The 14,590-nt window shown below is 36.7% G+C and overlaps 1 long non-coding RNA gene across 1 annotated transcript; it reads right to left on the bottom strand.

The window, feature by feature from the left end:
- Positions 1-1,755: 1,755 nt before the first annotated feature.
- On the bottom strand, positions 1,756-14,584 carry LOC140847531 (uncharacterized). Its single transcript, XR_012127580.1, has 3 exons — positions 14,233-14,584; positions 8,424-8,500; positions 1,756-2,306 (listed from the first exon to the last, which is right to left on the bottom strand). It is a non-coding gene; the product is annotated as an uncharacterized lncRNA (long non-coding RNA).
- Between the last annotated feature and the right edge of the window lie 6 nt (positions 14,585-14,590).

The raw sequence follows: 14,590 nt of genomic DNA, 5'->3' as shown, positions 1-14,590 counted from the left end.
TAGAGTGCAGTTCTGTTTTCGATAGAGTGGCCTTTGAAGGTCGCTCGCTCAGAGATGGCAGAAGTGACATTTGAGCAGAAACCTTATATTTGACCAGAGGACGGAGCAATGCAAATGTCTGGAGGAGTCTTCTAGAGGGAAAAGTGTTCTAGGCTAATGGAAAGGCAAGTGCAAATGCTCTGAGGCAGGAGCATGCCTATTGTGTTAGAGGCATACCAAGGAAGCTAGTGTGGCTGGAAAGGTGTGTGGGAAAAGAAAACTGGAAGGAAAGAAGGGTATACTCCTAAGTAGTAGTATAGTGTACAGTCTCAAACCTGAGCATGCATCGCACTGATTGCTGGAGCCCACACACAGTTTCTGAATCACTAGGTCTGGGGCAAGGCATGAGAATTTGCAAGTTCCCAGGTGATGCTGATGATGCATATTTGAGGACCTCACTTCAAAATGTAATTCTATGACTGGTGCCAAATGAGGCAAAAATGGAAAGTTCAGTGAGCCTCTTTCTTTGTTCATGTCCTAACAAATAGCTAGAATATTTATCATCTTGGCATTAACCAAACTTGTTGTTTATAGTCCTGTACTTATAACATTCTTCACAGTAGAGAGGGAGAGAGTTGGGAGTTATATGGCTGCTGTTGAATATAGAAAAGGGGCCACCTGGAGCTTGGAAGATATTGTTAGTTTCACTGACTCATTTCTCTTTACCCATTATTATCCATCAGCAAACAAGGCATTGAAAACAGTGTATCTATCCCATATTCTCTGCTGATGACAAATCAAACCTTTTCATATTCTGTACATAGTCTGTACAGCAAATAATCAATACATGTAACATTCTCAATAAGTACTATTTTATCTAACAATTCTACTTCTAGAAAATGGTCATATGGAGTGAATTGGAGATGTACTACAAAGATATAGGTACATGGATGCTCTTCACAAGTTTAATTTACAAAAATTCAAACTAGAAACCTTTATGTCTGGCAATGAGGAACTAGATAGATGCTGTGGAAAGGTTTGCTGCAGAAGAAATCTCAGTGTCAAGAAAATTAATATGAAAGTAGATATTGCAGCTGTTCTGTGTGTGACTTTTTGTATTTGGTATTTCTAAAATTTCTTCAATGAATATGTATTGTTTTTATGATCAAAAGAAACATTCTTTCTCCAAATCAGTTGATACAAATTCCATTACGAAGCTTCATGCACACTGTCATTCTCTGTATTCAAGAAGAGGACTTGCAGCAAAGCTACAGTAAAGTATGCAGACCTTAAATCAAACTGATGATCGGTTTGCTTCTCAACACAATGTTATCCGTACCATCTATTAATTTGGTCAGAAAGCAACGGTATAAATGAGCCAGACTAGAATCTAACTTTTCCTATATTTCTATACTCTATTTCATTTCCTTGCAAACAACTATGAAATGTGAGGACAGAATTTATTAAATAGGCTAAGAGCCCCAGCCTTACATGGGAGTACCAAATAATTATAAACCAATATTTTCAGTGTACTACAATAATAGCCTTAGCTGGACACAGTCAAGGACCACATATACTTGATAATCTGTCTGTATCAGGATCATTATTACTTTGGACCCCAAGCATCAATTAATAGTAAAAAAAAAATCACACGTATATTTAAACTTTATTAGCTTACTGTGTTTACAGAAAGTGACAGTAGAACAGTTCAAAATTCTTACAAGTTCATGTCAAAAGTAAAAGCACAAATTTCTAGAAAAAATGTAAAAGCTTGGACACAAATTTAGCATTTTAACAAAGAGTAGAATTCAATCTTACTGACTTTTGAAGCACAGAATATTTAGTCATATATAGTACTTTTAATTATCTTGTTCTGTCAAAATAGTCTACTCCAGATTCATATGTGGGTTCTAGAGCTCAAAGAATATATTAAACCAAAGAAACAAATTCTCTCATGTTGAAAAGAAATGTAATTTTGAAAACATAGCTGTTTTCCTAAAATCTCTCATTTTATATTACCTTTCTTCTTGCTCTCCTTTCTGTTCTTTTATTCAAAGAAAGCTAAACATTTTTTTCTTTTATGTAAACACTTAGTTTTGACAGATTACTCACACCCAAGCTTGCCTAAAGAAAAATGCATTAGCAAAAGTAGTAAAGAGTTAGATATGGAAAAGATATATATGCTCTTGAGTAAAGTTCACTACAATATCTCTGTTAACAGCAAATCTTTAAAAACAAAGAACCTTTTGGTCTTCAGAATTGACAACTAATCCAGGACTTTCCTTCTTTTTCAGTTTAGAGGATCTCTCACTGAGTGATCGCTTAGTCTGTGAAGGAGTAAAAAGTTATGACATTGGAAGATTAACAATCTTACAAAATAATTATGAAACTTGGTTACTCAAAGCAGACAGGATGGTTAAAGGAGACTGAATGACAGCAAGAAGACTGTGAGTTTTAAAAAACTGCATAGAACTCTTCTCTCTAACACTACAAGCACGAAGTAGTTGGCCTGATGTATAGTACACCACTAATACCATCTTTTGGTTCTCAGAGGCTGAATAGTGGCATCAAAGGCTTTAATTGAAGAGGAGGTAGGGAAGAAAGCATACTAGGGTTATAGTTAGTGGGTAAGCTTCGGCAGTGGGATGAGGGTCAGGCTCTTATTTCTATGCAGCGGAAATTCAATGCCTCAACTTTGCCCAGGAATTTGGTAATCTGCCTTGTCAAGACACGCCTAAGGCCAAGTGACTTCCAATTAGTGTTATTAGTCTACAACCAGCTGGAATACCTCAAATATCTCCCAAGACTTAAATGCCAGTTCATCCTTATACAGACTGCCACTGAACCTAAGTACTTGCTCTATTTCAAGAAACGCCCTTTACAGCACAACTTCAAGACCTAAATCAGAAACCAGATTGATACTGCTCTCAGGTACAGGTGGTCTATATCCATTACTATAGTGCCTGTATTTACTTCTGGGTCATATACTTTCATGCAGAATACAATTAATCAGAATATGAATGGAATAGGGTGCTCTGGTTAGTTTAACCTGCTGCTAACTGAAGGTTAAACCAGCCTTCAGATAATTCTTTTGGTTTCAACCCCCAATGTGAAAATCTTTAAAAATGCATTAGTTTTTGTTTGTTTGTTTTTGCTTTAGTAGATAGTCTGGTACACAGAGCTGTCTCCTTGGCAAGTGAGAACTGTGCTGAGCCTGAAGGCTACTACAACAGATGTAAACATATAGTAAATTGAGCTAAACCCATGTTTAACTTGAAGTTCATTTGAAAAATAAATAACTAAGATAGGCTTATTTTCTTGACTTTTGTGTCTTTCACGAAGGTGAAATACAGGGAAGAAATTTCCTATGTATTAAGGGCTCCAGATAGCCTCTGATTAACCACATTTTCCCCTATACATAAGATACTCTTGAATATACCAAAAATAAACATGAATTCTTTAACATCTCATGAACAAGCTTATCATGCAATTCTGTTACATTTACCTGATTACCAATCACTTGAAAATTGAATTTTAGGCATATTCTTCTAGGCTGATGCACAGAACTCTTAGTTGTAGTATATTTAGCTGTTAAGAGTAAAGCTTTAACCCCATGTCTCTTTATCTGTTAATTAGGTATAATATTTAATAAAAATATATCTGACAGTCACTAATTGGACAGGTAACATTGGGCCATTCAACTTAACCTCTCTAGGTCTCATTTCCACCAGGTATTAAATGAGGAAGGTATATTCAAGAATATTCAAGATTCCTATTAGTACTAAGATTCCAGGTACTGAATCTGGGAGCATTTGTATAGCATGCAAGAGGATCACATGCATAGATTATGCTAAGCCTTTTTTATATTGTCACTTCAAAAATGTCAGAGAAGAGGAGTTTTTCTACTGCTTAAATGCCAAAGCAGTTTTACTGTTATTTAAGTATGGTCAGGCTTATAAGCATTTTGGAACAAAAGTAACCTGAGCCTCCATATATAGATAAAATGGCATAGTAGTTGTCTTGGACTAGGGAGGAGGGAAGGAAGGGCATGAATGGGGAGTGATTATTAATGGGTGCAAGGAGTTTCTCTGAGGGATAATGAAAATGTTCTAAAATTAGATTATGGTGATGGTGCCACAACTCTTTAATACACTAAAAGCCATTGAACTGTATACTTTAAATGGGTGAACTTTATAGTATGAAAATTATATCTCAATAAAGTTACAAAAAAAGTAGCTGGAGCACAGAGATACACAGGAATTTTAAAAAAAAGCAAAAGCATCCTGGCTATCCAAAATTTTCATTCTGTCATGGTGTGGGGGTGTCCTCGATATAGGGTCTCCTACACGGCTACTGGTCTGTCTGGTTCTTGCTTTGTCTTATAATAGATCTTCATGAAAATAAACAGTACAGAAGATTTTTCAAAAATGGATGGCTAAATAAAGGGAAAAGGTTAACCACTTGTAATGTCTTAGTCCATTAGGCTACCATAACAAAATACCATAAACTGGGTGGCTTATCAACAACAGAAACGTATTTCTTACAGTTCTGAGATCTGGGAAGTCCAAGATCATTGTGCCAGCACAAATACCCTCTTCCAGATTGTAGACTGCCAACTTCTAGCTGTGTCTTCAATGATGGAAGGGGCAAGGGAGCTCTGTGAGGTCTTTTTTATAAAAGCACTAAGGCCTTTGGGAAGTGATTAGGTCATAAGGATGGAGCCAATAGGATTAGTGTTTAGTCTTCCCCTGAACTTCAGATAAGAGTGCATCCCAGAACCAGCACCTTGATGTCAGCTCCATAATGACCCTAAGTAGAAAGCCAGCCATGCACACCTGGACATCTTAACTACAGAACTATGAGATAGGAAATGGGTGCTGTTAAGCTGCTATTAGTGGTAATTTGTTTAAGCAATGATAGAAATCTAATGCATTGGGCTTTGAAAGAATTTAACCTTGTCTTATACTTGTGGAGAGGCCCTATAGTAGAGTAGAAAGCCCATAGGCTTTGTAGCCACACAAACCAAATTTGAATATATTATTCAAAATGTGAATTATCCTATTAGTTGTATGACTTCAAGAAAATTAATACAACTCAAGATTATTTTATTCATCCATAATATGGAAATGTTTATACCTACCTCACAGGATTGCTGGGGATTAAAGAAAATCACAAATGTAGAAGTGCTTAGCACAGTGCCTAACACATAATAGACACTCAGTAAATGATAGCTATTATTATTAGTCTGCTTCTACATCCACAGCTCTTTCAATCCTTCCACAGATGCCTTTGATTAGGCCCATGTGAAAGGGAGTGTAACAGCATTCTTTCCTCTCCAGCTACAGTTCTCAAAGGATACACAAATGCTCCTGATAATCATCACTGGACAAAGTCCTCCATGAGTGACGCTCAGATCATTTGGAACACTGAAATTTACTTAGGATGCCTAGTATACGTTAGTATTAAAGAGCAAAAGGGTTTTGATTTTATGACTGAAAATGAGGAAACATCTTCATGGCATTGAATTCTTCAGGATGATGATTCCTACATACTTTATGTAGAAAGGATACATCATCAAGACATGTATACTCACCATAGGAAAATGATGCATGGAAATCTCAAATATAAACATAAAATCAAACCAGGCAGTTTTACTGATGAATTTTCTGGTTTTACATTAGGACTGTTTACAGAAATTGTTATGAATTGCTAAGAATCAGATTCTGGAGGCCCCCTGCTGGAAGTTACATTTATTCATTTTGCTTCATTTTTTTCCCTACAAATAATTAAGTTTGGTTGTACAGATTTCTGTCTGCAATTATCTTTCTCACCTTCGATCATTTTTATAGAAGTTGTGATCATTTCCTGGTGACATTTGAAGGGGAAAGGTTGAAACAAATCGTTCACAAACCTTCCTTACTTGGAACAAGATGCTTGCTTTCTATATTTTAATTAAAGAACATTTTCAGAGACAATACTCTCTTTGCTTGATCCTCATTCAAACATTGAACTTCAGATTTTTCTCCCCAATTCACAGATGCCAAAGAATGTCAAAACTAGTAGATCACTAGAGATCAAGCAGTCCAAACGTCCTCACATAACAGATAAGGAAGCGGGGATTCAGAGAAGTCAGCCAACTTCCCCAAGGCCTTATAGCTCATAGTGATGCAAAAGAAAACTCTCAAGATTAGATGTGGCCTGGATCCATACACTACTTGTCTGGCTCAGGGGGAAAGAAAGTAACTGTAAATGAAACCCACAAAGGGTATCCTTATAATCTTATATAACAGGCCTGTAACACTGACTATATTCAAAATAGCTAAGTGACATGGAGAACTGTATTATCCTAATAATTTTAGAAAGCTCACTTTTACCCCAATTAGACATTTATGGAGAAAGGATTCTTTTCAATAATTAACCTAAATTCTTTATTCCTTCAATTACTCTGTAAGTAACAACACAGATTATACCTACACGTGATTAATGAAACAAACCAAAACATAATCAAAACATTTCACTCAAATGTTAATTGGCTCAGATCACTCCATAGTCGAACCGCTTCAGCACATCCAATTACATGTAGCTGGTGTCTGGTGGTCCAGCTGTTTTTCTATAAAGTCCTAACCACAGTTATAATTTGGAGATGGATTTAGTATGGTGAGCCTTACAAATAATAGCAGCCATGAAGTCCACAGAACCAGTAGACTATAAAAGCACCAAAACACATGGAGGTATTCTTAAAAGTTGATGTTAAGATAAAGTATTCTCCTATTGGAAAGTTCATGTTTAGGCTGGGAGCACATTTTAGTGTTTATAAGTAAACATACTACTGAACTCAAGATGGATATGTGTCTCATGGCAATGACTCTATGACTTAAATAAGGCCTCATGTACCTTTACCCCATACTCTACTGGCAACACTAGCTAAAGGGGCCTTACCAAGAACTAAAGAAAGATAAGGATGCCACTAGAATGGAGGTATAGTGTATGGAAAACCAATGGCAATCACTGCAGATTATCCAGACGTTTAATTAACTAAGTGATACTGAAGCCAAAGTAAGAGAATGAAAACAGGAACCATGGAAATGGGGAAAATATGGGAGGCATTAGAATTGGAAACTACTGGAAGAAAGGGATTTGAGCTAATGTGATTATTTCTAAAAATAAATTAGTCAGTGCCATTTTCTTCCCTAAAAGTCTTTCAATAGTTCTGCACTACCCTTGAAATATAGTCCATACTCTAGCATGGCACACAGGCCCTGCAATGATCTGGCTCTTGACTCTCCCTCTCCTGACTCACCTCTCAACAGTTCGGTCCACACACTTTACACTTGAGCTCAGTGATTTTCAAATTATTTTCTAAACTGGGAGAATACCTAGTTCTAACAAAGTCTTAGATGGTTTTCTAATATGCAAATTAATGAAAAGCAAAACTGTCTTCATTGGCCCCTGGGGCACCTCTTCACAACCGAAATCTCTGAAGTATGAAGTTTAAAAACAACTGCAGATTGGCCAAACTAATTGCAGTCTACCGAATATGTCATACTTTCTTTCACTTCTATACCTTTATACATGTTTCCTCTAATTGGAATGCCTTTTGCACTTTTTCTGCTTTGCTTACTCCTACTCAGCCTCCAGGACTCAACTCAAACACTATCTCCCATGGGATGCCTTCTCTGACTTCCCAAACTGGTAAGTGGATTAGCCCGGAAGGAAAGCCAAATGTCTGAGACCCAGACTAGACTTCTTTACACTCTATCACAGTGCCAGTTAAGCTAGCCTGTCTTTTCTGTAGGTAAAGAGACAATGGAAAAAAAATCAGAGTGTCATGTGTAGGAATAAGTATTAGGTGTTTCATGTAGGAACTCCATCTACTAAATAAAACATTTCATCTAAATGCTGATATCAAACACACCTATTCTGTATGAAAGATGGAATTTTCCAGCAAAATAGACTTAATGGATTAATCAATATACTATTCGTTTCATTTTTTGTAATTGCTACTCATAGATCCTTGGTAAATAAATAACAGAATAATGTCCTGAGGATTCAATGGTTGTTAAAGATTGCTTAAAGTAATACATGCTACTAATAAATTTTATTTGTATCATTCCTTCTCAGTTTTGTCTAATGCCTAACTTGGAAGCTAAATAACATAAGATAAGATGGGGGTAATGGAAGAGAAGTGGGAACCTTCTGCAGCAATTGTCCTATAAGGCTGGAAACACTTGACTTGTGTAGACATGTCTGACATACGTGGCTTCTTCCTACACTGATGTTGGTAAATGTAGGTTTTAAAATATATTAATCATCAGTAGGAGTAGGTGCCAAAACTAACCACTAGAAGAAACACAGACTGCAAATAGAAAGCACCTATTCAAATGAAAATGATATATAAAACCATACAGACTGTGTGCTATGAAGTTGAAAGTGTTGATACTTACGCTCCAATTCATGTTCACATCATCATTTTCTTGCTGCATCTCTTTCTGAAAGTAATCTTTTCTTCATTTCAGAAGACCTGATATGAATCATAAATGGTGAAACTTTAAAAAGCAGTCTTTTATTTTGAACAAAAATATTTAGAATGTGTATCTTTACTTCATTTTACATATTTAAACATCTGATTTAAGACTGAACACTAGATGCAATTAAAATCCATAATAGTGTTTTCATTTTCAGCTTAGGTATGGCTTGTTACTTACTACATGCACAACAAAGATCAGAAATTAACCAAACATATGGTAGAATATTTTTGTTTAATTTTTTTTTCAGTAGTAATGTCAGCAGGATCACTGTTACTGGACTGAGTATTTTTGTTTCTCCCCCACCCCCAAATTTATATATTGAAGTCCTAACCCCCCAATCTGATGGTGTCTGAAGATGGGGTCTTTCAGAGGTAATTAGACTTAGATGAGATCATGAGGTTGGGGCCCCATGAAGGGATTAGTGTCCTTATAAGAATAGGACATGATCAGAGTTCACTCCCTCTCTGTGAGAACACAGAGAGAAAGTGGCCATTTGCAAAACAGGAAGAAGGCTCTCACCAGAACCCAACCATTCTGGCACCCTGATCTCAGACTTTCAGACTTCAGAACTTGAGAAATAAATTCCTGTTGTTTGAGCTACCCAGTCTGTGATATTTTGTTATGGCAGCCCAGGCAGACTAAGACAAGAGCAGATTAGAAAACTACAGACCCTCCTTCCCTGACCGAGATACTTAATTAAAGTAATATATAGACTAGAAAACCTCTATGAGAACTCTAAAGACCAGCTGAGAAGCTACAGCACCCAGGTCATTATAAAAGCCAAGAAGGGATCTCAGTGAATGGGGTAGAACTATTCATGGCATTTAGTGCACCCATTTGTCCCTCCCCCTATGCAACATAGCTCAGAGCAACTGGGAGGACATCCCCATACTGGGGTTCCTCCCTTGGGATGGAAACTAAGGAGTGGATCATGTATTCAATGTTCTGGTTTCTCTGGTTTCTACTGAGGGGTTGGTTTCTGTCTATCCAGTCTCAGTATTGAGGGAAGCAGTGCCAGAGTTTAGAAGCAATTGAAAACGGAGGCAAGCAGCACATCAGAGCTACAGTTCTGCAGGCAGATGCCAAGGGGAGTAAGAGATTATAAGAGGTTTTGTTGGGGGGGGGGGCGTTGTTTATTTTCCTCGGTTCTTGTCCCTGCTGCAACAAAGAATTGAAGGGCAGAGACACAGTAGTGAAGCAGAGTAAAAGTTGTATTTAAAGTTATGCATTTAGAGAGAAAGCACGGACAACCTCAGAGAGAGGCATGCCCTGAAAGATTGGGAAAAAGTGCGGGTGACTTCAGAGAAGTGGCATGCCCTGAAAAGTTTAGAAAAAGCTTTATTTAAGGCAAAAAGGTGCACACTTGGAGAAAGGGGAGTGTGGGCTACCTCAGAGAAGAGGCAAGCTGAAAGACTGGGGGTTCCCCCTTTTATCAATTTTTCAGGAATGTGACAAAGGGCTAGGGGGTATAGACTTGTTAAGTGGTCTCAAGATGCTTATCTTTGATGAGAGACATTACATCTTTTTTAGTAGCCTTTATTGGCCTTATTCTCTTTCTACCCCTCTCATATCTATTTTTCTGCCTAACAGTTTGAGAGGTCCTAGAACTTCCAGATGGACAGATTGGTGGTGTTCTCCTGCATGAAACCAGTATGCAAAGACTGGGAGAGGTGTGTGTTTTTTCAAATGGCCAAATCCCAGCAGTAAAATTATAAGGCATATGAAGAAACAGAAACTTAGTCTTATCAAAGGACCAAAATAAAACTACAGAAACCAGCCTTAAAGAAATGCAGATCTATGAGCTAGCTGCCTGACAGAATTTAAAATAATGGTCATAAAGATGCTCAATGAGCTAAAAGAGAACACAGATACACAACTAAGTGAAATCAGGAAAATGATGCATGAACAAAATGAGAATATCAACAAAGAGGTAAAAACTACACACAAAAAATTCTAGAGCTGAAAAATACAAAAAATACAAAAAATTCATTAGAGGGGTTCAACAGAAGACTGGATTTGGCAGAATAAAGAATCAGCAAACTTGAAGACAGGTTATTTGACCAAGTTGGAGGAGCAAAAAGAAAATGAATGAAGAAAAATGATGAGAGCCTAAGGGACTTATTCAACTTAACCAATATATGTATTTTGAGAATACATATAGGGGAATGTATTCTCACTCCATATAGGGGAATACATGAGGGGAGAAGAGAGAAGAGAGAAGAGAGCTTATATGAAGAGTTGGAAACAACCTAAATGTCCATCAGTGGATAAAAGGGTAAATGAAATGTGGTATATACACACAATAGGATATAATTTAGCCTTAAAAAGGAAGGAGATTCTATCAGATGCTACATTATGGATGAACCTTGAGGACATTACGCTAGGTGAAATAAGCCAGTCACAAAAAGACAAATAATTTTTAATTACATTTACAGGAGCTGTCTAAAGTAGCCAAATTCATAGAAACAGAAAGTAGAATTGTGGTTACCAGGGGTCAGGGTGAAAAGAAAATGTAGAGCCTTTATTTAGTGAGTATAGAGTTTCAGTTTTGCAAGATGAAAAAGTTCTGGAGATCTGTTTCACAACCTTCTGAATATACTTAAGCCTTCTTAAGTGCACACTTAAGAATGGTTAAGATGGTAAATTTTGTTATGTGTTTTTTATCACAGTCCTTAATTTTTTATCACTCATGAACTCATGTTTTCAGTTTAGATCTTCAGTCATGTAGTCCAAATTTCTCCTTTCATATAGTGAGGAACTGGGACTCAAAAATATTAAGTAATTTGCCCAATACACTTGGTGATAGAGTTGGGACATGAAACCATGTCTTCATATTATTATGTTGCTTCCACTCATTCATGCCACTTATACTCCATTAGGGGCCAATTCCTTAGAAAAACACAGACCAGATTTTCACTGGCATCTTCTTCCAAGAAATAAGAAAAATACTAACTGGGTGACAAATGGGGCTAGGGAAAAGTGAAGATTTGGGAATAAAAATTGGCAAATCAAATAATCAGTCTGAAAAGACCTCTGTTTTCAGAGTAATATATAGTATATTAGGGATTTTAGACCCAACAATATGATTTGTCAATTAAAATCAGGTTTGAATATATTTCAAGAAGGAATGCTAGAGTGGTAATGAGACAGTTGTCTCTCTATTAACTGGAGTTTAAATGGCATGCATTCCAAAATTAGGTACCTCATTTCCTCCGAAGCTACAGTATGTTTAGAAAGGCTTTTATCAGGTGGATGGCCCAGCAAATGTAAAGATATGCAGATTCTGCCATTCATTTCCTGTAAGTTGCATGGTGGCCATCCAAAAGGAAGATTTTGGTATGCTATGCATCTCTATTCACATATCACTCCAGCCAAGAAAGGTATCTTACTGTGGCTGTAATTACTATATCAGGAAAAAGCATCAAAAGCTGAAATTGTTGTCATGTATTTTGAGGCTATTAAAAATCCAAATTCATACCTCATTTATAGTAAATCCTGCTTAGAGTTTTTGAGAATCAAACTGGTTTTTCAAAATTGAAAAAAGTTATTGTAAATCCCCATAAATAAACAATATTCTGAATATGCTATCATATTTTATTCCAGATATTTGCCCAGCTACCTGTCATTTATTCAGACCACTTTGGGCTTCTACATTTGGTGATTTGTTTATTTAAGGCAGAAATGTAAGACATAGCACTTTTGTATTGTCTTATCTTCTGGTGAAGGTGGTCTGAAGAGAAAATTTTGTATGGGGGCATGATTTTACTGGACTCTTCATTTTATACTTGGTACAGAAGCCAACTCCAGGTCTGAAGGATATTACAAACCTAACTGGTCAAATTATATACAGTATTAGAATGGAAATTCAGAGTAGAAGAATTAATCTCCAAAGGATCATTATAAAAATATATTAATTTTCTGTACTTTGTATGTTCTTTAGTAGCGTTCTACTTTTGATAACTTTAACTCTAATGAAGCAAGTACTACTTATTTGCACTGAAAATACCAAAAAATTATAATCATGGAAGATAAAGGAGAAAAAAAACTGAACAGAATTGTTCACTATGTTAGGTAGAAGGATAGACATGAGCAGCCGGGGAAAGAGAAGATAAGATTCAAGGGAAAAAAACTGCCCAAATCCTGCCTAGTTAGGGGGTCTCATGTGAAGACAACAAAGGCTTTACAGGGAGAAAACTTCCTTGCCTATCAGGACCAGGACAAACTGGTCCCAACCAGATCACAACGGAGAGGCAATTGAACAAACTAAGAATCTCCCAAACCACACCTCATCTGAGGAAAGGACATGCGCATTGAGAGGGATGGCTACATAGATGGACCTGTCAATCAAATAACCCCACCTTGTCAATCAAAGAGGTGCCTCCTAGCCAGAATGTAATAAAGCCTCCCTTCTAAGGGATTGGGGCCTTTGTCATCCTTGACTCTGGTCCACTCCTCCTTTGGAGTGTGTCAATTGAAACGTTTGTTCTGCTTCACTATTGTGTCTCTGCCTTTCAAGTCTTTGTTTCCACAGGGATAAGAACCAAGGAGAACAAACTTGACCCACAACAATTATATTTTAAAATGTACTTGTAATGATAGAAATATGGAAAATAATATAAATGGAATTTCAGTGCCTTAATGGGAGTGTTATACCATTGACAAACATTGATGGATATAATGAAGTAAGTGAAAAATCCCTGATAAATGCAGAGATATTGTTTGTCATCAGTATTAAACATATTTTCATTTTTTATAGCAAATTATTTGTATACTGCTAATATAAGCAGAGTGGGGCCTTTAGCATTAAAATTGTGCCTACATCAGACATTGTTTATATACATAATAACCCACACATACATTTTGGAAATACTTTTTTTTGGTTGAAATCAGCAATTTTGTTCAGTTGTTAATATGAGCTAAAATGTTTGACTACACATTTATAGACAATGCAAACTGAATGTAATCACTGAGAAATTCAAACTAAAAATAAACTTTTATTCAATTACCTAACCAATCATAACAAAAATGTCTTGTGGTTTTTAAAACTCAAACCATCTGCAGTACTATTAAGTTTCTCTGGTTCTTTTGCTAGGGTACACAGACCTAGTCTAGTAGTTTTATAAGGTAACAGTGAGTATGTACAATATATTTGAAATACATTCAGATGATTAAGATTACATCTATACATAGAATAGATCCTCTCCAATTGTCTTATTTGAGGAAAGCAGAAAAGTTCAGCTGCCCAAAGATACACCTATTGTTTGTTTTCTGAGGACTCTGAAGACTCTTTAGGAAGGAGATAAATGAGAGATTCAGAAATTCATTATAAGAGATTATATGTTATCAGTCTAGGATAGTTTGTTGTGAGATTAGCTAGCTAGCAGGTTGGAAGGTTCAAAGGGAATGGGGCACTGAGTCAATATATTTTATTGTGGGGAAGGCTCAGTAGGAAAAGCTGAGTACAGGGCATTCTGCCAGGGAAAGCTGATCTAGATCGAACAGCTTAACTAGGGCTCACTGATATTAAAGGACTTTGGCAAGTTGAAAGTTTATTGATGCCATGTATATGTTACCTCATTTTCTGTTAATATCTCTGTCCCAATAGAATGTCTGTTACAACAAATATATATTTAGCCATTAAAATATAGATACATAAAACATGCCTTTACATTTCCATATCACTCAACATATTGTACTAATGACTAAGTATTCATTATGTTTTTACCTGTCAGATATAGACTCAATTTTCATTGATGTTTTGAATCTTCCTACTGATGAATGTCTTTGATGTATTCCTGATAGGCCATGAGATCTCCCTGATAAGCCATGAGATCTCTTTGATTGACCATGAGACCTCTCTGATAGGACATGAGATATCTGAGAGTGGCCATGAGATCTCTCTGAGCGGCCATGAGATCTCCCTGACTGGCCACGAGATCTCCTTGACTGGCATTGAGATCTCCTTGACTGGCCACGAGATCTCTTTGACTGGCATGGAGATCTCCCTGACTTGCCATGAGATCTCTTTGACTGGCATGGAGATCTCCCTAACATGCCATGAGATCTCCCTGACTGGCCATGAG

This window comes from Manis javanica, chromosome X (assembly GCF_040802235.1).
Source record: "Manis javanica isolate MJ-LG chromosome X, MJ_LKY, whole genome shotgun sequence".
NCBI classification, from domain to species: domain Eukaryota; kingdom Metazoa; phylum Chordata; class Mammalia; order Pholidota; family Manidae; genus Manis; species Manis javanica.
Note: the sequence above shows the minus strand (reverse complement) of the source record. Positions and strands in the feature narration are given on the sequence as shown.